This window comes from Cyanistes caeruleus, chromosome 11 (genome assembly GCF_971803275.1).
Source record: "Cyanistes caeruleus chromosome 11, bCyaCae1.hap1.1, whole genome shotgun sequence".
Classification (NCBI taxonomy): Eukaryota; Metazoa; Chordata; class Aves; order Passeriformes; family Paridae; genus Cyanistes; species Cyanistes caeruleus.
Window position 1 is genome coordinate 10,970,069 of NC_141711.1, and position 25,247 is coordinate 10,995,315.

At 44.1% G+C, this 25,247-nt stretch overlaps 1 protein-coding gene and 2 long non-coding RNA genes across 7 annotated transcripts in view; 1 reads left to right on the forward strand and 2 right to left on the reverse strand.

The window, feature by feature from the left end:
- CHCHD6 (coiled-coil-helix-coiled-coil-helix domain containing 6) overlaps nt 1–25,247 on the reverse strand; it is a 110,401-nt gene that overhangs the window by 798 nt on the left and 84,356 nt on the right. The window lies entirely within an intron of this gene.
- Nucleotides 713–6,275, forward strand: LOC111935072 (uncharacterized). Its single transcript, XR_002867582.2, has 5 exons — nt 713–974; nt 1,071–1,220; nt 1,659–1,741; nt 2,833–4,698; nt 4,915–6,275. It is a non-coding gene; the product is annotated as an uncharacterized LOC111935072 (long non-coding RNA).
- LOC111935071 (uncharacterized) lies at nt 12,786–23,456 on the reverse strand. The gene is made up of 3 exons (XR_002867581.2): nt 23,287–23,456; nt 17,003–17,116; nt 12,786–15,538 (listed from the first exon to the last, which is right to left on the reverse strand). It is a non-coding gene; the product is annotated as an uncharacterized LOC111935071 (long non-coding RNA).

The following is a 25,247-nucleotide window of genomic DNA, read 5'->3' on the forward strand; positions in this document are numbered from 1 at the left end:
GACTGTAAATCCATTGGCCTCCAGTGGGAGAGAACAGCTGTGGCTCCAGGTAAGCCTTGGAGCAGTGAAGTCACAAGAGTAAGTGTAGCCACACACTAAGTCCTGCCTCAGCAGGACACAGGAGTACTTGGATTAGCTGCCATCAAACACGTAGACACAGACACATACACTCCCCCCACTCTCTCATCCTGGAACAGGATCAATATAAGAGCACCAGAGAAGTGAGAAGAAAATGGGGACTCAGAGACCACCCTAACTCCTGCCATATCTGACAGCCTTTATGTTATTAAGACCCAAACCCTCCTAAAATTCAAATCAAAATCACATCTGCTTTGTCCCCACAGAAACCTACTAAGTGGTGCCTCCTCAGATCCTGCAGGTATCTGCATATGAGCTGTGATTATAAGACAGAAAGCTTCCAATGTTTTTAGGATGGAGATTTCAAAATCTGCTGTGGTCTCTTCATATTTTTATCTTATCGCATCTATATAGTCAAAGAAATCAAACCAACAATACCATCAGCAGTGGATGAGAATACACATGACACCACTGTAACACCCCTCCCCCTGAGGATCTGAGAAATCAGTGTTGGATCCCAGTCCACAACGTGGGCAATCAGCTCTCCTGCAGCAGCAATGGCATTGTTGTGTCAGCGCTACAGGAACAGCACAATCACAGAGGGCAAGCCCATCAACAGGCTACTCCCTTCTCGTGCTCTGCACACGTGCAGGTCCCTTCTGCAGAGCAGACAGTACTGATCCATGTTAAGGGGACCGAGCTAAAGCCAACTAGAGAAAGACAACTGAACACTTCACTGCATACAGTCTCATTGCCCATTTTTATTAGGGCTGTATTTCAGCTCAGCTCTACTCTCCAGATATTTGCTTTTCTAAGGAGAGGAGCTGTGCTTTCTTCAGTGTGAATCAGAATGGAAAACATCACAAAACAATGATGCTAGCACTGTCTGTCAGAAGGTGAGGATGTCATTCAGGCTGCTTCTGCACAGCAGGCTGATATTGGCTGATATATGGTCAATGTAGACTGAATATGCTGGCCTTGAATCTCCAAAGACAGCCCCATCTCTGACAACAATGAACTGGAAAAGCTTCAAAGGACTCAAGAATAAAGAGAAAATTGTTCACCAAATTATTAAGACAAAGGTTATGCAGAAATCTGACAAATGAACCATCAATAATACTCCACTGACTCTAATTTTCCAGGTAATTTTTCTCATCATTAGTGACTTAAAAGTTATGCACAGAGCAATATATTTTAAAAACTCCAATAGCACTCACTGAAATTGCAATGAATGAAGCAGTAACAACTCACGATCAATTTTGCAATGAAGTAATTTGCTGTATTCATATTGTAACACTTCAGTAAAGTGTCCAGGAATGCTACATTTTGTGAAAAAAAAAGCCAAAAACCAACATCACTTCTGTGGCTACTCGGTGGTTAACCCTTCTGTGTTCTGGTTAAACCTTTTTTTAAACACTTTTAAAGAATACCACAGTTGGACAATTTCATGTTTAAAATCATAACTACATATTTCAACCTCATCTAGTTGCAGGTGTCTCTATCCATGGCAGGGGGGTGGAACTAGATGATCTTTAAGGTCCATTCCAGATGAAACCATTATATGATTGATTCTATGACAGTTTTACTTATTTCAGGAAAAAATGAAGATAGCCAGTTCATAACCTCAATGAATTTTTTCCAGTCTAAACTACCCACATACCAGGTATGGCTATGGGTCCAGCCTCCCAGAACTGATGAGCTGAGAGACACCATATCTCTAAGACTAAATCCACTCTTCGTCCATGTTTGAACCCCCCTATCACTGCAACCATGCCAGTGCAGAATTGGCACCCCTTCATTTTGTTCCAACCTGGAATCCTCTCTGAAAGATGCTACCAGGTTGCAACAGCACTTACCTTGAGCAGAAGGAGCCAGTAAAGGGAAGGAGAAGCTTCACCTCTCCTCCATGCCCTTATCATTGCATATGCACCAGACAAGGTGAATATGCAACAAGTCCAGGCAGTTTGGAATTGCTGTTCTCACGTGACAGGATAGTCCCAATTAATGGAGTTGAGGCTCAGACTGAGAAGTTTTGGTGCCTCCTCATAAAATGACTGCCCCACAGCTGGCATTAGCTGGTATCTGCTGCAGTCTTAGAAGAACAAGTCAGGAGATGAGCAGCCTTGGAGAGTGCACTGCACCCCCACAATCTGATGAGAGGGAACAGTGCCCTTCTTGCATAGGGAGGGCACAATATTTTTAATGCCACTGCCAATGCAATCCAGGTAGAGACCAGATTCCAGTCTTGAGGAGCTCCAGCCCAGCACCTCTACACATGAAAATAATGTCCATAAAAAGGCAAATTCCTCACAAGCAAAAATAGGAACGGCAATCTGTTCAGTCCTGACAGCAAGTCCAGCTGGAGGGCATACAGCACTTGTTTTCTTTATGCCTCTCCCAGCAAATGGGACCTTCAAGCCACTAACTCACATTCTTCCACCACTGTGGCACCCTGCTCAGGAGCTAACTGCAGTCAAAATGGGCTGCTTAGCTGACACAGCCTGCCACTTTGCAGCCCCTGTGGGAAAGCCAGTAGCTTTCCAGTTCTGGTTCCAGTTGAGTGAGGAGAAAGGGCTGAGCTCTGCAAGCAGATCTGCTCCACATATCCCACCCCTGCTGAGAAGGGAGTCCAGTCAATGCCAATGTCCTTGTCCTCTAACAGAGCTGAGGCCTTGGTACCCAGCACCAGGGCGAGCAAGTTTCAGCAAGATTTTCTAATGCGCCCGTTCCTCTGTCCTGTTCCTTCTTTCTCAGTCTGCATCCCAGTGCAGAAGCTCGGGGCTGCCTGGTGAATCTGCAGCATCCTCTCCACCTCCCCCAGCAACTGGCCAGCTCTGTGCCTCAGCTCTCAGCCTTGCTGGAGGCTCTCAGCCAGAGGAGGAATCTGCCTCCTTGAAAAGCCAGACCCTGAAGAACTTCCTCTCTCAGTGTTTGCCAGAGACGCTGTTTGCCAAGCCTCAGCTGTGTTAAGACATATTTATTTAACCAGCCGTTAGTCTCACAGGGTAAACCCTGCAAGTTTCCTCCACCATGTGCCTTGCCTTTGTTTTAACATCCCCTTGAGCAGTTGCACCGCAGTGCTCACACACATGGGCACTGTGTAGCTATGAAGAAATCAGAAAGCAGATCCCCATGATAAATGACTTGGTGCATTTGGAGTGTCAGTGACAAAGTAGAAATTAATCTCCATAGTTCCTAGTTCCCTGCCGTGTGCAGGCAGCTCTCAACATCAGAATACCTGTTGGCAGACAGCAGACCTCGGCAACGTGACCGCACAACTTTTTCATCTCAGTGTGGAAAGTGGCACAAACAAAATACAAAAATCCTGACCTGCCCTAAGATGGGTGTTCAAGGCCTTTACACTGGATGAGGCATTTGTTGCAGAGCTATTAGCACCCCAAAGCACTGCCAGGGACATTTGAGTCACTTTGGTTTGATGTATGCTGTAGGTATTTTTTGGTTATGTGCAATTTGTTCTGTTACACTCAGAGTATTGGCTATTTTGTGGAGCAGCTGTGCTGACTAATGGATCACAGCACTTCTGTGCCATATAGTTATTGCACAGAAAAGCCTCTCTGTCTCTCTCATCCTTCAGGAGTCCAACAGTTGCTGTCCTTGGGACTGGAATAAGGAGGGCCGGGAGCATGCCTGGCAGCAACAGAAAACATTAATTCAAAAAGCTATGAAGAGAGTTTTGTTTTCCTTCTTCTCTGTACTGGTGTTAATAGTTTTGCAAAGCAGGGAAGTTCACCCAATGACTTCTTGGCTACTTCCCCAGATGGTGTCTTCAAAGTTGGCTTGACAGCAGAAAAGACGCTTTTCAAAAAACTCACCAGATGCATTGTCAGAACACCCCAGAAAGTGCTTTCACGTGGAAGTCTCCTGGTCTACATACCCCACCAACAGAGTGCTAGGAACAGAAACAGTCTTTCTGGTTTCCTCCTCTCTCTCCTTTTGCTCACAAGAGCCAAGACACTGCTTGCTTTGCTCTGCCTTGACACCTCCCCATTGCTCTGCATCACCCAAATACAAAGTTATTTACCAGCACAACTAATCTCCAGCTGTTCTGAGACTCACCTGTTTGTTCATGCATTATAACATTGATTTCCTCCAGACAATTGTTCTGATCATTGTTCTAACTCGCAGAGAGCTCCTGTCATTAGCCTTGCTTAACAGGAAATATTTTGCCACTGACTGAGCAGCTCTGCAGTCAGCAGACTGCATAAAAAATCATCCTGGCTGGGGGGCTGCATCTCCCTGCTGAGCTGGTAACCCCCGACGTCGCAGTAGGGAACAAGCTCAGTGCTTTTGATTTTGGACATGTGCTAGAAAAGAGCGGAGCCAGGAGGAGCAAACACAGCTCTGCAAAGGGCTGCTGCTGAAAGGATGACTGCTAATTAATCCACATACAAACCGAGGGCAGTTTTTGCTCAATCGATGTTAATTGCATTTAATCTCATTCTTGCCATTAAGAGAAGCCACCGGGCCAGGCTGATGTCGCTAGCGCCTGACATGTAGATTCCACCCACGTTTGGGAGGCAAGGCAGGAGGAGAAAAGTAATGGAAAGAAAGGAATAACCCTTCCTCAACCCCTTCTGCATCACTGCACAATTTCATCTGGTCTGTTCCATTATTTAAACAATTTTTGTTTTCCAATAACATTACAGAGGAGCTCAAAAGATGAAAATCAGACACAGAGCATTTCACTACTAGTTATTCTTGCTCTCCTGGGTACCAGCTTAGAGCTTTGCTAACCTGCACAGCTTGGGCTGTTGTGTTTCTGTAAAGGACTGAAATACAGAAAATCGCTTATGTGAAGTGGTGTTTGCTTTTTAGTCCTGGCCTGATCCCAACAGACCTGCCAGAGCCCCTCAGTATGACCTACAACTGCTGACTGCCACCCTCCATCAGCTCTGCTGAAATTTTTCTCCTCACCTTGCTACCCAGCACAACCCCAGCAGGCACCAAAGCACACTGAAGCCTGTCTTTCTCTAACATAACACAAACTAGTATTTGTTATTAAACAACCTCTGACCAAATTTGCCTTGTAAGACAGAACATTTTTGAAGCCTGAACTTCCCAGGTAAGCTGACAGTGCATCCACCAGTGACCTGGCTCTGATCTGGGGACTGTGTATCTGCCCAGCTACCTGCTTGGGAAATGGGAACAATACTCTCGCCTCTGCAGGAATCAAGCCTGGGGACAGAGGAGCAGCTCCTGTAGCAGAGGAAGCCCAAGGTGGCAGATTTCATGACTACTGGCTTATTGCTTCTGTGAGAGCCTTGTGTTTTTCCAAATCAGTATCAAGAACAATAATAATCAAGCCCAGGCTCTGTCAGTGCCGTTCCCCCGAGGCAGCACACAACGCTTGCCCAAAGCCAATGCTGCAGTTTATCATGGATTTTCTTTATCCCTCAACAAGTGTTAATCCCAATGCCTCTCGCTGCATGAAGTGGACATATCACAAGTGCCATGAAGGACTGGCTGAGTTTTAAGTGCTCTGAAATGGCTCCACTAGACTTGGTCAAGATTGCTTTAAAATCATTTCCCATTAGGACTGTGACCCTCTCTCTTTACAGCCAGTGTAATGACTGTATCTCAGAGGAAGGTAATTACATCCCACAATCTGTACACATCAGAAACTGCACGCTCCAAACACGACTGTGCCTTTCTGGACTGAGTGGTAGAAGGCAATGCAGGAGGGAAAGGAGATAACAGTAGACACCCCTCCATCCTGCGACTAGAGTCACCCCGAGTGTTTTGCAAGCCTGTGGATTAGCCCCTGGGAGGGATAAAGGGATCCAGAAGGCACAGAGTGTTTCTAAAGCAGAACAATGACAACTTGTACAAATCCAGCTCTGGTTTTGCGAGGATTAAAATGAACTTCACCCAACTGTGAATATCCGCTTCCAGAGCCAAAAGGAATGGAAAACCATTTACTGATGCAACAGTATTTCATTATTTCAAACCCTAAGCCCAACACTTCCAAAAATTAAGGAGAGGCAGCAGTAACATTATTTGCTGGGGGACACTGGCTGCAGGGGCTTAACTGCTGAACTGCCAAGCCATGCTCTGGGTACAACGTGATGAAACAATAGACACAAATATTGGCAACTTTTCTATACTGTCTTTCCTGCTCTTGCTAACAGTCTCCAGAATAATCAGTGGGAAAATAAAAGGAAAAAATAACCCCAGAAGCCAAGAGGTTTTGGATTAAGTTGTATAAATGACCTGTTACCTCCTTACACAAGGAAGAAAGAAATGCAATAAATACCTGCAAAGCCATCTCAGTATCTTGGATTAAATGGATTACAGAAATGGAAAGTACATGATGCAAGATGTTATAAAACAAGATGCCAGGGAAGTGCAGGAATTTGAATCAGGCTGGCAAATGATCCCTGCAGACTATTGAGGAAAATTAATAGAGAGAAGGGGTAAAGAAAGGACATGGTAAGAAGACTGACTGATGAACACTGCTGTTAGGACGTGTAAATTCAGGATGTCAGACTTCCTCTTAAATCTACTTCAGTCCTGGAACAAATATAGCAAATCCTACAGAACTAAAAAGCACTGGAAGTAGAAAAGTCAGATGTGGAAAGCCTCATTTCAGGATAGGTTTCCCCTGTGCATCCCTCAAGATTGAAGTTTGTGACTTTAATTATTCCTGGAACATTGTGTATATAGGGATTCAATGCAGGGATTACTAGCAGGATCCTTGTTATAAGTGCCACTTCTCAAACAAATTACACTTCACTGGATGTCAGCAACATACACAAGAAAACAAATTAGATAAAGGCAGCAGGACGGCAAGATACAGGTCTGGTGCAAGGAAATTTCACAAGGTCACCCAGAAAAATAAAGGCACTTAGAACTTAAACTCCTAGAACATTTCTAATTCCCCAGTGCATTAAAGCTCCATGTGACCCAAACAAAGCCTTCAATACACCAGTGACTCCACGCAACCTGAGACCAAGCCTAGCTGAGACACGCTTTATTCGTGAGGAAATGCCACCAAGGAGCAGGTGGAGGAAGCAGGAGACAGAAGGAGCAACCCCAGTTGTCCTCCCAGATCCTAGGGATCATCCCATCCCATTCTGCCTGTTCACAGCCCCACACACACAGATGGGAGAAGCCAGGGAAAGAGGATGTAATTTTGTTTGGAGGCAAATATAGCAGCTCCTTGGCTGCAGGGCTTCTTCACAAGCTGATCCCAGATTTGCATACTGCATTTTGCCTTTCCAGAACTCATCCCAGGATGTATTACTAACCTGCACTAGTTCTAATGAGCATGTCTTTAACTCCAGAAATTCTCATGAAGATGGAAGCACAGGAAAGTCGAGTCCTTGGGTAGAGTGCAAAGAACAGCTGAAAACACTTCACCTCAGGAATGGCACTGTGCCTCTGAGATGGGACCTCAACTATGGTTGTTAAATTCTCATACTGGGGATTTCACCAAGTGCTTGCCAGTGTTACTAAACCCTGCAGTTTTCTTGTGCACTCCAGGAGGGTGAGCAGTGCCTGGAGTGCATAAGCCAGTCCTAGGCTCTACTGTCAGTCACCTCCCAACTTCTTCCAGCAGCTGAAATAAATCCCCATCTCAGTCTCCCTTTCTGTACTTAAGAGTAATGCCACTTACCAACCACACAGAGGTATGATAATTATTCACCAAAAGAAGATGCTAAAGAAATGCAAAAAATTCAGTTCTCAAGGGATCCATTCCTCTGTACAATTTGCATTTAAGCTTCAGAGGAAATCTGGTGCTTTATCTTGCTCCTTTCTGTCTTCCTTTAGCAGGCTCCTGCTCTGGATAAAGAGAATTCCTCTTTGGGTCAGGGTATCATGTCCTCATTTAAAGTATGGCTCAATCCTGTCTAGTCTGGCTTCATACACCGAGAATGAAGGCAGGCAGAGACTTCTCCAGATATCCTTTTTCTATGCCTAATTCTATTTTTGTTCAGTGATACAGTGAAATTCCACACAGAAGTATTATGAGCTTGACTGGCTTTATTTGTTTAACACTTCACATTTTCATTAAGCTGTTGCTACTCGGCAGCCAGTAATTTTATTTGTGTGATAGCTGTATTCATCTCACCCACATGGGTGTAGATGTCGCTCTCCTTTTCTTCTGGCTGAAGAGGCAAAAATCAGCAATGATAGAGTCAAGAGAAAACAGGGAATTCTCAGGTCTGTTTGCAGATAGATATGAGGTATGACTTCTACCTGTTTTTGTGAAACACCTCCCAAAGACTAGGGGTGTCTACAGGTAAAATTAAAAAGAGGAAAAAAATTAATTTGGAAGAATACCCTCCCCTACCCAGGTACAAACCAGAAACTGAAATTATTTCAGCAGAATCAGCCCATTTGACTCAGCACTGAATTCCCCTTATTGAAACTTATTGCTGACTGAGCATTTACACTATTTGAGTATCAGATTGTAAAGAATTAATTATATGTCTAACCCTTGCCAATCTTCAAGTATCTTTTAAATATCTGGTCCCAGGAGCTGCAAGACCTGATTAGATCTCAAGGAAGAAAAGTCTGGTTGGCTGGCCCTCACCAAGCCCCAATTAGACAATCTTTCACCAAGTTCAGACAACCAGACAGAGAATTACCAACCCTTTTGAAATGTTTATGACTTGAACCGAGACAGTCAAATGACTGAGCCACACCTCTTGGACAGGTTTCAGAAGCCAAGAAATACTAAACATTTCACTGTGCCACTCCCCTTTGACAAGATCAAGGAGCAGGGAAGCACTGGGTAGGGAATCTGCAGTCTGGGCTGGAGAGCACTGGCAGTTCCCGCTGGGCACGAGCCATGGATTGGAATGGAGAGGCTGTAACAGACTGCGAGGCCAGAGACGCTCAGTTGTGAGATTAGATGGAGATGCCCAACCACAGGCACACCCAGGCAGCACCTGTGGGAAGCTGCAAGCTCAGCTGCCCTGAACATGGCACTGTCACAGTCAGTCCCTGGGCAAGAGGGATCTGCTCTGAGTAGCTGCCTGCTGGCACCCAGCTCAGGCAGTGCACTTCAGGGACCAGCAGATAAAGTGTCCTACAGCCTGAACCATGGATCTGAGCAAACAAAGGGGAAACGGTGAACACTGGGAGATGCATCTTGATTTCTCAGTGTCTCCTCCTGAGTAAATTCTAAATCTTTCTTTCAAGATTAAAAACCTTTACCAAGTGAAAAACAAGCTCAGCATTTCTCTAGCTCCATCCTGTACCCATCCCTCTTCAGAGGACACCCCGGTAGAATACCAGATGCTGGAATAAGCCACAAAAGCCCTCTAAATAATTATCTCCTATCACCTCCTCTGCAAATTTATAGTCCTGCATCTGTGTCAAGACAGAGACCTGCTTCCATCTGTCTAAAATCCATTCTTTACAGAGGACCTGAAGGTGGAATGTTTAACGTTAGCATTTGAAAATGTATTCAGAGACTGGAAAAGAAAGTGACGGTTTTTAAGTGTGCTGTTCAATTGTCTTGTGGACGCTGCTCAAATGGAGGGGGAGCTTTGTATTTTTTTATAATATGACAAATGATGCCAGTCCCATCTTGTAATTTTCCTTACTGTGCAGCATGTCTGCTCATGATAGATACCAGTGCAGCTGCTTAGGTGTCCCTTTATCTGCTTGGAAAGTATTGTCTGTTTGGAAGCAACTCAACCTAAAACAGCAGCCCCAGAGGGTGAGCGTGAAGAAGAGGGAGGGGGGCAGGGGAGGAAGAGACAAGGGAGTTGTGGACTGGGAACACATTCATGCTTCTCCTGTAAAGGTTCTAGAAAAAAGCAAGTATCATATTTAGTTTTAGCTACATCCTCTCTTCCCCTCTCCTAGACCATTCTTTTCTACTGTCACTCAACACCTCTTTACATTCTCTTCCCACAAAGACCCTACCACTAACATACATTTAATTTCACACTTGCAACATGTGGAAACAAAGCAAGCCCTAAACTGCCTTCTGCAAATCTGTGCCAGCACAGAGGAGCCTTCAGGTCACAACCTGAACAGCTTGCAGTTTAAAGGAACATTTAAAATAAAAACAAAACACATAAAGGAAAGAGAGGGAAAAAAAAAAAAGGAGGAAAGAAAAAAAGAGGACAAAAAAAAAATCAAAGAGTATTTATACTTTGTGTTTGAAGAGATTTTAAATAAGAACTTGCCCATTTTCTGTAACCAGGATTATAAGAGAATAAACTCAAATACTTTGTCCTTCTGCAGAGCCCTCTGAGCTGAATTTCACTCTCTGCAAAATGGCCAATATAGAAAAAAGCTCATAAATCCCTCTGACGTAAGTAACTTCACATTACTCTTGGGGAAACAGAGGCAGAGACAGATTCATTAATCCAAGTAAATGAATCCATGAAGCAGTCTGAATTTCTGAATCCCCATAATATCCCACACTGGAAACAGCACCCAGGGTCTGGGTAATAGCAATTTCCATGCCATGTTGCCTGGCACAAGCAAAGTAAGAGACTTGAACAGATAATAATGTTTTTAGAAAGGAAAAGTACAGTTATTAAACCACACCTGGCCTAGCCAAGTAGCAAAACTCACGTTTTGTTACTTTAAAATACCTGCCATCATTTCACTCATTGCATCATTAATGCCAAAGACCAAGGTCACATCTGTAAGATGCTGCCTCAGAAAGCTGCTGAGTAGCAGAGAGCTGCACAGCCTGTCTGAACAGGTGGGTACAAATTCCTGTGGCTCAGCACTGTCAGAGTTAGCCTGCTGGTAACACTCAAGGCTAGCAAAGTTAGGGTTGGTCTGATCTGCCATCATTATTCTGCAGCCTGGGCATATCCTGAGAGGATCTTGCTACAGGCTGGTACTCTGACTAACCAAGTACAGTTCCCATGTGTGCACAGGGAAAGAGGGTCTTACAAAGCTGTTTGGGTAGTTATGTGTACACAAAGAACTTTAGAAGACATTTGTGTTAGAGAATTTTTAAAACTAGCACCAAATTAAAGACTTGATTTTTAAGACAAGGTGGTGTTCCTTAAAAATCATTGGGTTGGCGGGGGGGGCGGGGTTTGTTTGGTTTTTTTGTTTGGTTGGTTTTGGTTTTTTGTTTTGTTTTGGTGTTTGGTGGGTTTTTTTGGGTATTGGGTAGGTTTTTTTGGTGGAGTATGGTTTTTTTGCTTTGAAAATAATTAAAATTCCACATGCAAGATGGTGTCAGATGAGCTCAAATTGTGTAAGGTACTTTTCATTACTGTGACTTAGAACAGGAACTTGCATTCAGGAAGCTCAGTATTTATTGTCTCCCCAAATTTAAGTTGACAGAAAGAGTGTCTGCTCCCACAGGCAGAAAGCTAATTTCACCATCTCTTTTCCACAGTCAGTCTCATTCTCACATGTAAATCCTGCTAACAGCTACCAAAGCACCACCCTGCATGATGCTGACCAAAGACTCCCAAGCACAAGGCTCTGAACTACACAAACCAATCCTGATCCCACTGCTGCCTGCCTGGGAAGGAAGCAGTGTGCTTGCACACACACTCCCCCAGCTCAGCCAGCATGGGGAGGGACAGGAGGGTCACTTGATTTGCAGACAGCTTTTCCATTACTTACTGCAGCGTTCGAACAGCCAACCTGCTCCCCCTTCGTCTGCTCTGTGGTGGCCATTTCTCCAGAGCTGCCCATCATTTCCTTATCAAGTAGTAAAAACGTAGGATCACTAGAGACACAGCTCAGCCTTGCTGAGATTTCATTCTCTCAGCGGGTTGTAAATGCCCCTATAATGTTGGCTTTTTTAATCTTGTGTTATTATTACCCGCGGCTGCCATTCAGTCTGCAGAGAATAAAGCGCCCAGGCTTTCAGGACCCACACAATGGTTCTGTGCATTTGCCAGCGGTTGGGCAAACAATAACTCTGTGTTTCAGCTTTATTGGAAACCTTTCTGTTGTGGGAGGCTGGCTGCATGTGTCCCTCCGCTCAGGCGACACAGAGGTGCAAGTGGGTGCCTCTGAATTCATCGGTGATTTAGGAGCACGTGCCTTGGTGCCGGCCCATGGAACCAACCTGAAAGTGCACAGGCAGCTGCATCCTGCTGCGAGCCCAGGAACGACACACACAGACCTGCAGAGCCAGTTGGTCTCCTCTAGATCAGCTGGGGAGTCCCAAGCTCTAAAAGGGCCCCTCTGTGAATAATTACGTTCATCTCCGTGTAAACGGTGTTGCCAGCTCATAGGGAGGTGTGATGATATATGACATAACTGTGAAAATGTCAAAACACCGCTACCCTGAACCATATTCTTTACAAGAAATCTTGGCTTCCACTTGAAATTAAAGATCCTGCTGCTTGCAAGAAAAGCTTGAAAGCTGGAACAACTGAAAAGCACAAATTAGAACGCAAAGAAAATTTGAAAAATGCAGGGCTCTTCTAATTCAGGGAGACTGATTGTTTTGGTCAGCTCATTATTGCTTGCAGGGGACACTGCAGATGTGTGAACTCTTAGAGAGCTGAAAATACCCCTTCACTCAAGAAAACAAGCCCTGTTGCAGACTCCTCACATACTGAAAAGCTAAGAGGAAAGTCAGAATATCCCACAAAACCGCAAGGTTTACTTGCAAAACCATTTAGAAATACACTAGGGTTATTTCATTTATCTTCTGGTTTTAAGCAATTGACTCACATTCTCACACCAATTCTGTCTAAGTGGGAGGGTTAGTTTATTGTATTCTATTTATTCCTTCCTTTTTCTTTTTTTCAATAAAAACACAGAACTAAAATTCTCATGTACTTATAAAACTTAGGTACAACTCCACAAAACTAGGGCAATAGAAAATGTGCCAAATATTTCAAGGCTTGGCAACAGTGAGCCTGCCTGTCTCTCTGTGGCAGGAGGAATGTCTGTCTGTCTCAGCCAATGTTTCTGAGTAGGAATGTCTCATCCTGATAGCCCATGTACATATAAAACACCTATACTGTCAGCTCTCCAGGAAGAGACCTTGACATTTTGCAGAATACCACATCCCAACCCCCTCCTCTTCTGAATAGCAGCAGAAGGCAGAAAAAGAAAACCTGGTAGATGGGAAAATGTAAGAATCAGGTGCTGCCTTCAGCAAGGATTAAAGTTAAAATGGAAGAGGTAGTGGTGAAATGAGCACAGCCAAGTCACTGGAATTGATGCACCAAGGAACCAACTCCAGGTTTCCCAAACCTATGGCCACAGTTGGCTTGTCCCACTCCCTCTCCTGTGGGCCAAGAGAAGAGAGAATTTGAAGGGGAAGAAACCAAGGCTTTGCTGTCTTAAACAAAATAAATAAAAGGTGCACGGTTTCAGGAAATATTGCATTATTGTTGTGGTATTATGTGCTTCATGTACCTGGTGAGAGAAAGTGCAAGGCTCATTCTGAGCTCTCACCTTACAGTAAACTGGGCTGGCACAGGCAGGTGAGCTCTGCTCTCTGTGGACGCAGAAACGGGATTGCAATGCTCTCTTCCTGAAAAGAGTAATGAGGTGCCCAGAGAGCCTGCCGAGGTGTCAGAGAAACTGATGCTGATGGACCCTTTGCAGGCCAAAGACAGATTAAGAATAACACAATACCAGCATAACAGCACCTTATCAACATCCCCGCGAGTGCTAAGAAGTGAATCTGAGCGAAGGCTGTGACACCTGTCTGCATCACAGCCCTGCTATTACTGCCTTCCGACTTCCCGCACAATCCAAGTGTCCAAATGGCTTTGAAGCAAGAAGCAGCAAGACAGGAAGGTGAATCTGAACTCTGATCAGCTGTCTGAAGAGACAGTATGAATACCTTACATTTCAGTAACACTTTTCATCCATAACGAATCCGAGACATCCATTCAACCTCCACACTCCAAACCACAGAAGTAATATCTGCCCAGGTAGAGATGGGCAAATAAACACAAGTTAAATGACTGTTCAAGGTTGTCCAAGGACTACGAGAGACACACGTCTAGCAAGTAGATTACTCTCCCCTTTTGAAAGGCACAGACACACACGCACAGGGGATTGAAACTGCCTAGCCAGGTGTGGAGCCTGCTGTGATCAACACAGCTTCACTGAGCAGCAACTCTTCTCCACGCTGTTTCACCGCTGCTAAAATGTAAAAAAGCAAACCTTTATAACAGAGTTCCTTCAAACAGCTGCAAAGAGGTGTGGGGATTTTGCATCTGGGCTAAGTTGCTACAATCTACACATCTTATTTGTTTGCTAGTTATTAAATTACCCACAAGCCATCAACAATTCAAGTCTCTCTCTGAGAGGCAGAGATTAACTAGGAATTGCTATGCAGAAATGCTGCTCATCTCTCTCTCTAGTGAGATCAGCCTCATGATGAGTTGCGGACATTTGGGAACAAAGGTGAGCCTTCTGCAAGAAATGAGAGGCACAGAAAGATGGGAAAATGATGCTACAGGGAGAAGAGGATTTATTTGCAAGGCAAGAATCTATCAGGAATAGTTTCACACACACACTGCAAGCCACGGACTGTGACCAAACACACTCATGTATCTGGAGCACAGGAAGCTGCACTTATGTCCAAGCACTAATGCAAATGACATTTTCTGTGAAAGACAATGAGGCCAGTATGTAAATACTAATTTAACAATCTAGTTGACAAAGCCTCAGCTGATCTATAAATAGCTGGTTTATTAGCAGGTGATGCTGAAGGCAGCTATCCTGGTTCCCTTTCCCACAATTCCCCGTGCCATCTTGTTTTTATTGACCCCGGAGACACAAGGACTCTTAACTGTATGCAGCTCACTCCTCCACCACTACCTGCAGAGTAGCTACAAACACTTGACAACACAATACATATTTATCAATGCCCTTACACGACAAGGATCCTGCAACACCACGCACACAATGGCTCCCAGTGCTCAATTAAAGAGAGCAAATGGCTTAGAAAAATAAAAGAATCACACAGCCTTGCTTTTAAACAGGAGGAGCTGGTCATTCAGGTGCCAACAGGCATTTAGGGGATGATTGACACAGAGCCAGAGCCAGGCACTGTCCATCCACATTTACACTGCGTATTGGCAAACAGAGAATCTAGGATGGCAACACCTTTAGTAACTCAAGGCCACTAAAGAAGCATTTTACCATCTCAAAACAAGATGTCAAAATCCTAATCTTTTTATGCTTCATGTTTCATTTCATCAGGAATTACTATTTTATAGTACATAATAAAACTTACAACTCTTTACCACCTCCTCAAGCTGCACATGCAGGAGTTCCTTCTTTCACACAGGCACAAGACAGCTATTTAACAGCAGACAGCACCACCAGAGCCTAGGGCCAGCAGGCAAGAATACTGCATCCTGGTGAAATTGCTGTGCCATTTGGAGCAACACACCAGAACTGCCCTAACTGCAGCATGGTCGGCATCCATGGAAACCACACGAAATATGATGTTTTAGGCTATTCACATGGATTTGTAGATATTCTCCAGGAGTGTTCTAAGGCTTCAGTCTTCCTCTTGCTGCAAAGAACAGTGACAACATACTTGATGAGCTGGGCTTGTAAATAGCGAGATTGAATTAGAGGAACAGAATAGACTTTGTTATCCCTTCCTCCCACTTGCTTCAAATTTCTAAAGAAACCTTCCAAACACAAGAAGTTGCTGTGTATTTCATGGCCATATGATAAGCAGGAGTAAAAAATTAAAAAAAAACCCACAAAATCAACACTTATTTTTTCATAATGTCCATCATATTCTTACAGCTTGTATAGTTCAGGCTCCAGAGCTTATCCTGAGAGGGAACTTACTGTGCCCAGCCCTGCACCAACGCCAGCAAGGGCAGAGGCTGCTCATGACTGGGAGGCTCACACTGCAGCCAGAGCAAAGAGCCCTGGTACATCCCCTGCCCCATTGCTGCACCCTCACTTCTCAACACTGTCCACTCAATGAGGTGACAAGAGTTTCCAGAACACTGATTTGGTCTGCCACAGCTCAGCAGATCCGTTCCAAACGACCGCAGCGATCTGTGCCAACGGCAGCACGGTTCCCTACGGAGCGGTCTTTGGATAAAGGACTGCTCCTTCACTTGCCTTAACAACAAACCTTTACAGTTTGGTTTTTTCAAAGTTTTATTCAACACAATCATATTTATATGATTGCAAACCTGTGACAGTCTTACAGTTTGTTTTTAAGACCACCAAGGACTGTGAAAAAGTAACTTTTCTAATTAATAATTAGTAATTTTCTAATTCTAATTAGTAAGTTCACTTACTAAATTGTCTTTTGTTAGTGAACATACTTCTCTTTTCTAGTATTTATAGAAAAGAGATAGAGGAGCTTGACTTAGCTGAAAAGGAAGTTAAAATAAAGGTGCTCTCAGAAATTCTGTGGAATTTAGCAAGAGAAGCGATACATAACAAATAAAGAAATCAGTAGTTTTCATTAATCAGTTAGGAAAAAACACAGTATAATAACAATTTGCAATGATCTTGACAATATTATTTAATAAAACTGTCACAAATCTAATGGCAGCAGACACAAGTACCAAAGAAGAATTGAAACATTTTACATAGTTCAGTAAATGTAAGATGCTGCAACAAGGTGTCAAAACAGCCTTCCCAAGAGAATCCACACAGTTGCTGTTTCCTTTGCCTTTGATGTAAAGCTGCATGTAAACCTGCAGTGCCAAACAACTCAAAAGAAGCTTGTTCTATCCCTCAAATCTCTGCATTTCCTGTAGCTCTGGCAAAGTTCCTGCTTCCTTTGGCTGTTGTCTCCTTTCTGATCAGCATATCCATTGCCCAGATCCTTGATTCCACACCCCAGCCAGTTGTATTCCAGGAGCAGTTAGCAGCCAGCACCCAAAGAAAACTTTAACTAAGTTTGGCTCTGTCTGAAGCAAATTTTGAGCAACTGGAGCACAGATGAAATCCAACTTATCCACAGTAATTCATTCTCCACGCTTGTTTAAGCATGGTCACTCACCGAGGACAGACTGGCAGCCTTCTCTGTGGGCTGTGGACTCCACTGCACTGCCAGGAGCTGTGCTGAGACAAGTCCACATCACACGTCAGTGAAGATGGACTGCACCCTTCAGCTCTGGGATGAAAAAATCAAACTGCTAGATAGGTTCTCTTCCTTGCTGGATACACTGATTTTTAGCAATGGGAAAAGCCAATTAAAGTTGATAAAGACACATTCTCTGCTGATTTTTCCTTACTGCCCACTGCTCAGTGCTGGTGTAATGGATAATGTTCTGCCTGTGGGTGTATTTTCTAAGATCTGTCAGTTCTGACAGCATTTTGGCACCTGGATAACTCAAGATCTATACTGAGGGTCCAGGAATGCACTATTTCTCAGTAGCTGATGGGTACATTTTTCAGCAAGGCTTCCCTAATTAAAGGGCTGGAAAGAGATGGGATCAAATTGATAGGCTTTGCAGTCAGATGTTTTATGCTTAGTTTGATGAATTATAAATCACCTTTTGCAACTTTCAGAACACGTGAGAAGAACACGTAAGAGAAACTACAGCAATATGTCCAGAGTATCACAGTGTAATTATTTATTTTCAAATTTTACCTCTGTCCCTATGGCAAGGCTATTAAAGACATACTCAAGAGGAGCACCGCTCATTGAAATAAAAAATAAAAACAAAAATAAAAATATCAAAAAGAGAAGGGAAGCTTTGAAATGGGATGCTGCTGGTCTGGAGGTACTCCCACAAGGAAGTGTTCTGCCCCAGGAGGGACAGAAGATGTGTCCCTCCTCCTTCAAGCATCACTCTGGGCTGGGAACACCACCTGGAACTGAGTGCTCAGTTCAATGAGCCACATCCTCTGGCAGACCAGCAGGAAGCTTTGCCTTGTCCTCAGCCATCACAGCCTTGTGTCAGGGCTAGAGAAACCACTGTCAAATTAAATACTTTGACTTTACTCCCTGTAAAACTGCATGGAGACAATGTATTCTGTGCTGGTTTCGTTGTCTCTGTCAGAGCCCCTTCCCTATATACAGTGAAATGCAACTCCAGAGAGGCCACTGGCAAGACCTTTCAGAATAACCAGTTTGTTCTGGTTTTAATGGGATCCTTAAGTACTGAAGTTCTCTTTTTTTGCAGGGGGTGCATGTATGTGTGTGTGTGTGTGTGGAGAGCAACAAAAAATACCCCAAACCAGGATGTGAGAGCCCGGTATCCCAGTGTGGACATTCCAAAGTGCCTTGCTGTCAGTGGTGCTCAGAACAGTGCAGACTTTAAAACTATAGAGAAGATAGCCACAGAGTAACCATTTGGAATAGGGAGAAAACAGTTGGTAATTTAAACCATGAAACCAAAGAAATACAATACAAAGCAATCAGGATGTGAAAAGCACTTCCAGGCACTGAGAGGTTAAAACAATTATTTGAACAGCTGGGAAAATTAAAATGGTAAAATAATAGCTACCCTTCAAAATTCTACAGATGCAAAGAGACTCTTCAATGAATAACTGATAAAGGGGAAAACACATTTTAAAAGAGAAACTGCTTCATGCATGAAGGTCATATAAGTAACAGCTCCTCTTAAGAACCCGGATTTCCAGGCTTGGCAAGAGATGAAGAGCTGAGGTTAACACAGCAGCCTTTTACCTTGAGGGACCTAGGGTAAAATCCTGAATACTTTAAGTTACACAAGAAAGTGACTTTGGGCATATTCCTTCTACTGTTTTTTTGGAAAAAAACCCAGTCTGTTCCCCACTGTAGCAAAAGCAAGGTCACAAGAGCATGCTGGAATTGTTGTAGCAGTTTGTTTCCTTTCCCAAGGAATACTTCCAGCCCCAATGACTCCAGCAAATGGTGCAACCAGAGGCACCAGTTAAGGTAGTTTAACTGCTGTTATCTAGGGCTCCCCCAGATACATAACCTTGCTCTGGCACAAATGTGGTGATATGTGAATTTTCAGGTAAAAAAGACAGTCTGTAACAAGTAGCTTTGCTATTCAAGAAAGGTCTAACTGGAAGAATAATGCCAGTCAGGACTGCAGTGTGTCAGCCACAGTGTACGCAGTGCTGCTCATCAGGACTGGGTACACAGAGAGACACATCCAGGGAACCCACAACTACAGCAGAGACATCTCCAGGGCAGGGAGGAGCTGAAAGAACACAGCCAGGGAAGGTTTATCTGCCACTTGGCTCCAGCTATCCCTGTAGGCAATGGATCCTTTCTCTCTACTAGCTATTTTAAAACAAGAAATCAAAAACTTTCAGCAAGTAGAGAAAAATTGACAACTGAATATGCAACACTGTAGAGAAGAAATCGGCTGTACAGTGCCAGCTCTTGTTTCCATTCCTCACCCACTGCAAATGCACAACCTCTTCCACATAAACACCGTGCAAAATGTTAAAAGGACAGCAACTGAACACACCTCATCAGAGTCCAAAAACATGGATCCTTTGGCAAAAAAGGCAGAATCAGAACAGAAGGCCAAATCCATCCACCCCAGTAGTCAACTCTTCTGCCATTCACACATATTTCACCAACTGGAAAGTCTTAACTCTTACTTTTTTCTTTCTATCTTTTACTTCTAAAGAAATAAATTAGACAGCATGAACACTGAGATCCTCCTGCAAGAAGACTTTTTCTCCAATCAAAAGCAGTTTTTCCAGGACAATTTGGGCATTTCTGAAGGTCTAAGATCTAGCCTCCTCATCCTTTTCTCTTCAGAGTAGAGCCTACTCCAGTCTACCTGAATACCATCAACATACTTCAGTTGACAATCATCTGGTATTAAGTCCTGATGCTGTCAGGTGTCTCCTCTGATGGATTAGGCTGCTCCTTAGGCAAGGATACTAAAAGAAAACATGAAGGCAATGAGCCTGCAACCTCCCCTATACAACTTGCTGCAATTACCTTGAACCCTTAGCTACTTACACCAGGTTTGACCACTTTCAGGATCAGAAGCGTCCAACATGTAGCAGAAAGGAGTAGCTGTGTCTATGCCAAACCAAAGTACCCTGTGCCCCAGAAAGTAACACAGCTGACAGAAGGTTTTCAATAAAGGTCTTGATCTTCCTATGGTCCCAAAGGAACCTGTGACACATTTTTACAAGAGTCAGGGCCCTGGTATTCTGCCAAGCTCCATACATTTTGTCTAAACTGAAATTATGATTATAGCTTTAATTCAATATGCTCTCCTTCACTTCTGATCCTAATCTGCTGGCAGGAGCTGTTGGACCAGTAAGCACCTGCTTTTTTTTGCCCTTTAGGTGACTTCGTCACTGTGCTGCCTGAACAGATGCCAGCAGCTAGAGCTGCACAGCAAAATCATTTAGGAAGTTCACCAGCTGGGTACAAAACCTGCCCTAGCAGAGCTCCTAATCCCACTGGGAAACCTGCAGATCCATCTCTGGTACCTTGTCATGGCACTAGTTGTGGTAAGAACATAGAACTGGAATACCTCAGCTTGTCCCTTCACTGTGCCAGCATGATGACCAGTCTTCAGTCTGTTACTTGCCCAAGGTTAAACAGCATTCTGCAAAGCTGCTGCATAGCTGAGTAATGTACTCTGGGGTTTTTCAGGGTTCAAAGAATGAAAAGAACTGAAGACATTCTGACAAAATGAAAAGAACTTGAGGTAGAGAAAGAAGGTATGAGGCTTGCAAAACACCCACCCTTTCTACCCTTCTTCCATGGGGTCTCTGATTCTTACCCATCTTTTCTGCAGTCAAAGTCCCCTGTGCCAAGCAGCTTTCATGTTCAGTGAGGAGTGCGGGAGGAGCAGGGAGATGCAGAGGATTGCACTATGTCCTTATGAGCTTCCAGCACTCAGAACCCGAAGATTTCTTTTGCTCCTCTGATCAGCCATGTTCAGATGCATATTTAAAAATAAGACAGACACTGAACTCTGTCTTGCCCCTTGAGGGAATTGCAGCCTCCTCCTTCCAAACCGCCAGTTCAGTGCTGCAGGGAATAGGCAGCCTGGTGTCAGCTCCGATATAGGTTTTGAAATGAAAGGAATGCAAACGAAGGGGACAGAGAGAGGAGAGGAGAGGAGGGAGGGAGAAGGTGCAGAGACACTGGAAGGAAGCAGGTGAAAAAATGAAGACAGAGGGGAAAGGAAAAATCTGAGCTCAGACTAGAAATAGGTAAAAGAGAAGGAAGGAGGAGGAAGAGGAGGCAGCAAACTCAGGCAATAGCGTATCTCTAGCTTACTTGTTCAGACTACAAGAAAAAACCTACACATGGCCAGAACTGTTCATGCTAAGTGGTGAGGAGGAGATAAGTGAGCCACACATAAATATATGTAAAATACCCACAGACTGAGTTTTAATCACAGAACATCACAGAAGAGTTTTAGAACAATTTGCCTTGCTTCTAGCTTGAATATTTGCTATGCACTCTCCTGACCTCATAGGGACCAACCTCAGTGCCAGCATGGCACTGCAACAACCTGGAATTCAGCACACCACAAAAAAAATCAACCAAATCAAAAATATAATGGATAAAATAACTTGGAAGTGCTATACAGCACTTGATTCTGGTGCCAGTGAGAAAAAATGGGGATTCCTGAGCCTTCATGTTTCCACATCTTGCACAAGAGGGTTGGCAATTGCTAGTATTTTTAAGCTTAAGAGAAGGATTCCAAGCAGCAACCTCAGGGAAACAGGTTTAAAAACCATAAAAAGATATCGTTGGTCTATTGAAAAAAACCCCAAACAGATAATCAAGTGCATATCTAGATGTAAATTTGCAAATAAGAAATGCCAAGTCAAGAATCAAGAGGGCAAGTTCTTACAGCTCTACAACGTGCACTTCCAGAAACTCATTGGAATTTCAGTGGTACTTGAGAAATTCGTGCCAAGATCAAGAAATGCTTCCAACTGCTGATTCTGAAGCAATTATCAAGAAGAACACAAGCCTTGCCTGAGGTGAAACACACAGTATGGTGTAAGCCTACCATCCTGCTGTCAGGATGGACCAGGTACCATGGTACGCACAAATCAAAATTGATGCAGCCAAGGAAAGCACCAACAGAGAGAGCAAAGCAAAAACCAAGGATCACAAGACAGGACCTAGATGAACAGTTACAGCCTAGAGGCTTATGGAGCAGTTCACAGACACTGAAGAAATTCTCTTGCATACCTGGCTGGTGGGTCCAAACATCAGTTGGATCCCAACCTGCTGGGAGGATTAACAGCTACAGATTAACACATAATCCTTATAACCTTTTATCCACATGACAGTGTACCAGACATCTGTGCTTTAGAAGACTCTTCTCAAGGGAAGGTGCCTACTTCAGCCTTCAAGCACCACAACATCCCTGCTTTATGTTGTCCCTTAAGAAAAGCTTTTCATAGCAGCAATGAAAGCTTTTTGCACTGAACAGCTGGAACCAAAGTCAAAGCAGAACGTGGCAGTTTTCTTGGCTGAACGGGATGCCATCAAAGCTGAGCTTCACAAGAAAAGTCTGTATTGACAAAGGTTTGAGACAGTGGTTCAAGAGTTGAAGGGAGTCAAAATTGCAATTGGCAGGATTTTCAAGAGGAATATTTTGAACCTTATCCTTCTGCTACAGCTGGCATTCAGAAATTATCTCCCTTACTTCTTCCCTTTAAATATTTTTTCCTGTAACACTTACCAAAGCCACCACCTTCTCTGCAGGAACAATCAGGACTTGTCAGGTCTCCCCAGATGCTGAGATTAGCTAGCTCCCTTCTCCATGTGGGAGCTCTCAGATCCCACAACTTAGTGAGGCAAGAATTTGGACTTGGGACTCAAGTTTTCATGAGGGAATTTCTGTTATTATAGCAGATCTAGTTCCAGACACAGCCACTGTGAACCATGTGACAGGATATGAATCCTCTTCTGTATATTCCTTCTGTGTGATCTCCCTCTTCATTTCTTCACACCCCCCCTTTTCTCTACAGTATTGCAGCACTTCATTGATTCAACACAATCAACAAGAGAGCATGAAGGCAGAGGCAGCTCTCAGATTGGAACAGCTGGTTTTCTTGATGGCATCATGTCCCAAAGAGAGGTAAGGAATCACAAGAAAAGAGACTGCTTATTCTCAACAGCAAACAACTCCAGACCAGAGAAGAAAGCACAACCCTGCTGACTGAGAAAAAGGCAGCAGTGGGATTTTGAATATATTTCACACTCCTTGATGGATCATGCTTGAAGATTTTTGTGGGGAAGCAGAGCTCAGAGGAAACCACGCTTCAAAGCCTATCACTGTACTCAAGGGGCCTATGAAAACTTTATAAATATGAACCCCTGCTATCCCGTCCAAAGCCCACCTGCAGACCTGCTGACACCTGCTCCGCCATGCTCCACAACTACTGCACCTTTCTTCCATCAGGATTTGGAATAAGCTCCTGCCAGCCATGCCAAAGCAGGCTTAATAATAGATGGACAAGGATGACCAGTGGGGACTGGAAAAAACCCAGTCAAAAGTCATTGACCCTGTGAGCAAGCTCTGAACGAGCTGTGACAGCACAGCCATGTCACAACCAACAACCACAATGAGCACTCACATCAGTGAGCTGGCAGACCTTAGGCTGTTCCATTCACACACAGTTGCCTGTCACACCAGTCCTTGGACACAGGACCACAACACTGTGACGTTTCCTCTTCCCTCATCTCAGCTGCTGTCCTGCCTCAACAAAAAGCAGCAAAAGCAAGCTACTGAGGAACTGACAACTGCCTGCTCATCAGCAGCACAAAGTGCTGAGGCTAGCAAGGATCTGCAGTTGCTCTGATCCCCAGAGCTCAAATTTTCCAAGCATGAAACATTTGCTTGAACAACACAACAACTGGTGCAGGAAGCAAGGCCACAGGCTACCTTAAATCCACAAACCCTTTTCTTTTTCCAGGCTGCTCACACCTAATACTCTTTTATCTCACCCTAAAATAACAGAACAGGCCTTAGAGGATCAAGCTATAAACTTTTGAAAGCTTTCTGTAGCCCTTTCTTGCAACAAGGACTTTGTTGCCATTTCTCAAAAGCAAAAAAGGAAATCAATACTAAGACAGACACAGCATATTCCAAAGGACAATCTTCTCAGTTGCTGCAGTGAGTCTCTCCAATGAAGGTGATCACAATGGTAGGCAGAAGTTAACCCCTCAAACATTCAGGCAAGCCAGAGTCTTCAAGCAGAAATAGGTTGTTCATGAGCAGCCATTTGGATTTCTCCAGATTCATGTGTCTAAGTTAAGTTTCTCTGTGACCAAACTCACCTCTAATAAAGAGTGAGTCAATATCCTTTCCCCCTGCACAAGCACCACTGGGGTCCCTTCCCTCCACCTAATTGCCTGTTTTCACAAGGTATACAGGAACTTATTACTTCAGAGCCCTTGTGCTTCTGAGGAACACCACTGCAACTCACCAGCAGGTTTAGAGTAAGCAGAGTGGGACATAAACCAGGCTCATGGATGTAAAACATGGCTACATGAGTCCCACTTCCTTGAGCAGGGTAAAGCTCCAGACATGGCTTGGAGGGAGCCCCACATTCAGGAGGAGTGCTGGCACACTGAACCCAGGACAGTGTCACTCACGTCACCTGAGCAGGCTCTGCCCTGCTCTCCAGGGTCTGCTCTGTATATGGCAAAGCTCCTACCAACATCTGTTCAGTTTTTATACAAAGCAAGTCAGGGCTCTGCAAGGCAGCACAACATCTTTGTTAACATTTCAGTCCCTCAGAGAGAAGCTCTCCTTTGGCTTTGTGTCAGCCACCTTTGGCTGTGTCAGAAAACAGTGCACAGCCTGCTCTCTCAAGCAAAGCTGTTTGCCTGTGCAAAGGTTCCCAGCAAACAGACAGGAGGCTGCAGCTGGAGAAAGGAGACCTGGGATCACTGCACACAATCTCACCTTTTATTATTTAGCCACGTTTACTGAACACAGTCTGGCTCTAATCCATCAGTGCAAGAAGCCTGTTAATACACTCACCTGATAGGAGAGACTTTCCTGTGTTTTATGGGGTTCTATTGTAGCAAACGTCAAGGCTCCACAAAACAAGAAGGCACTAAGAAGTGTCTCACAGCCTGGGCTGTGTTGGGCTCCTTCCCAGCCAGCACTCATCTGATACTGGATTAAACAAGGAACTTGAGAGCATTCTGTTGTCTCAAGTTCACAACATAGCTTTGTGTGCACACAAGCCACCCATCAGCAGCTGCAAGAACAAAGCATGACTTTCACTTTTAATGGCTTCCAAAATGCTTGTTGTTTTTGAAGCAAGTGGCAGCCCATGTGCCTCAAGAC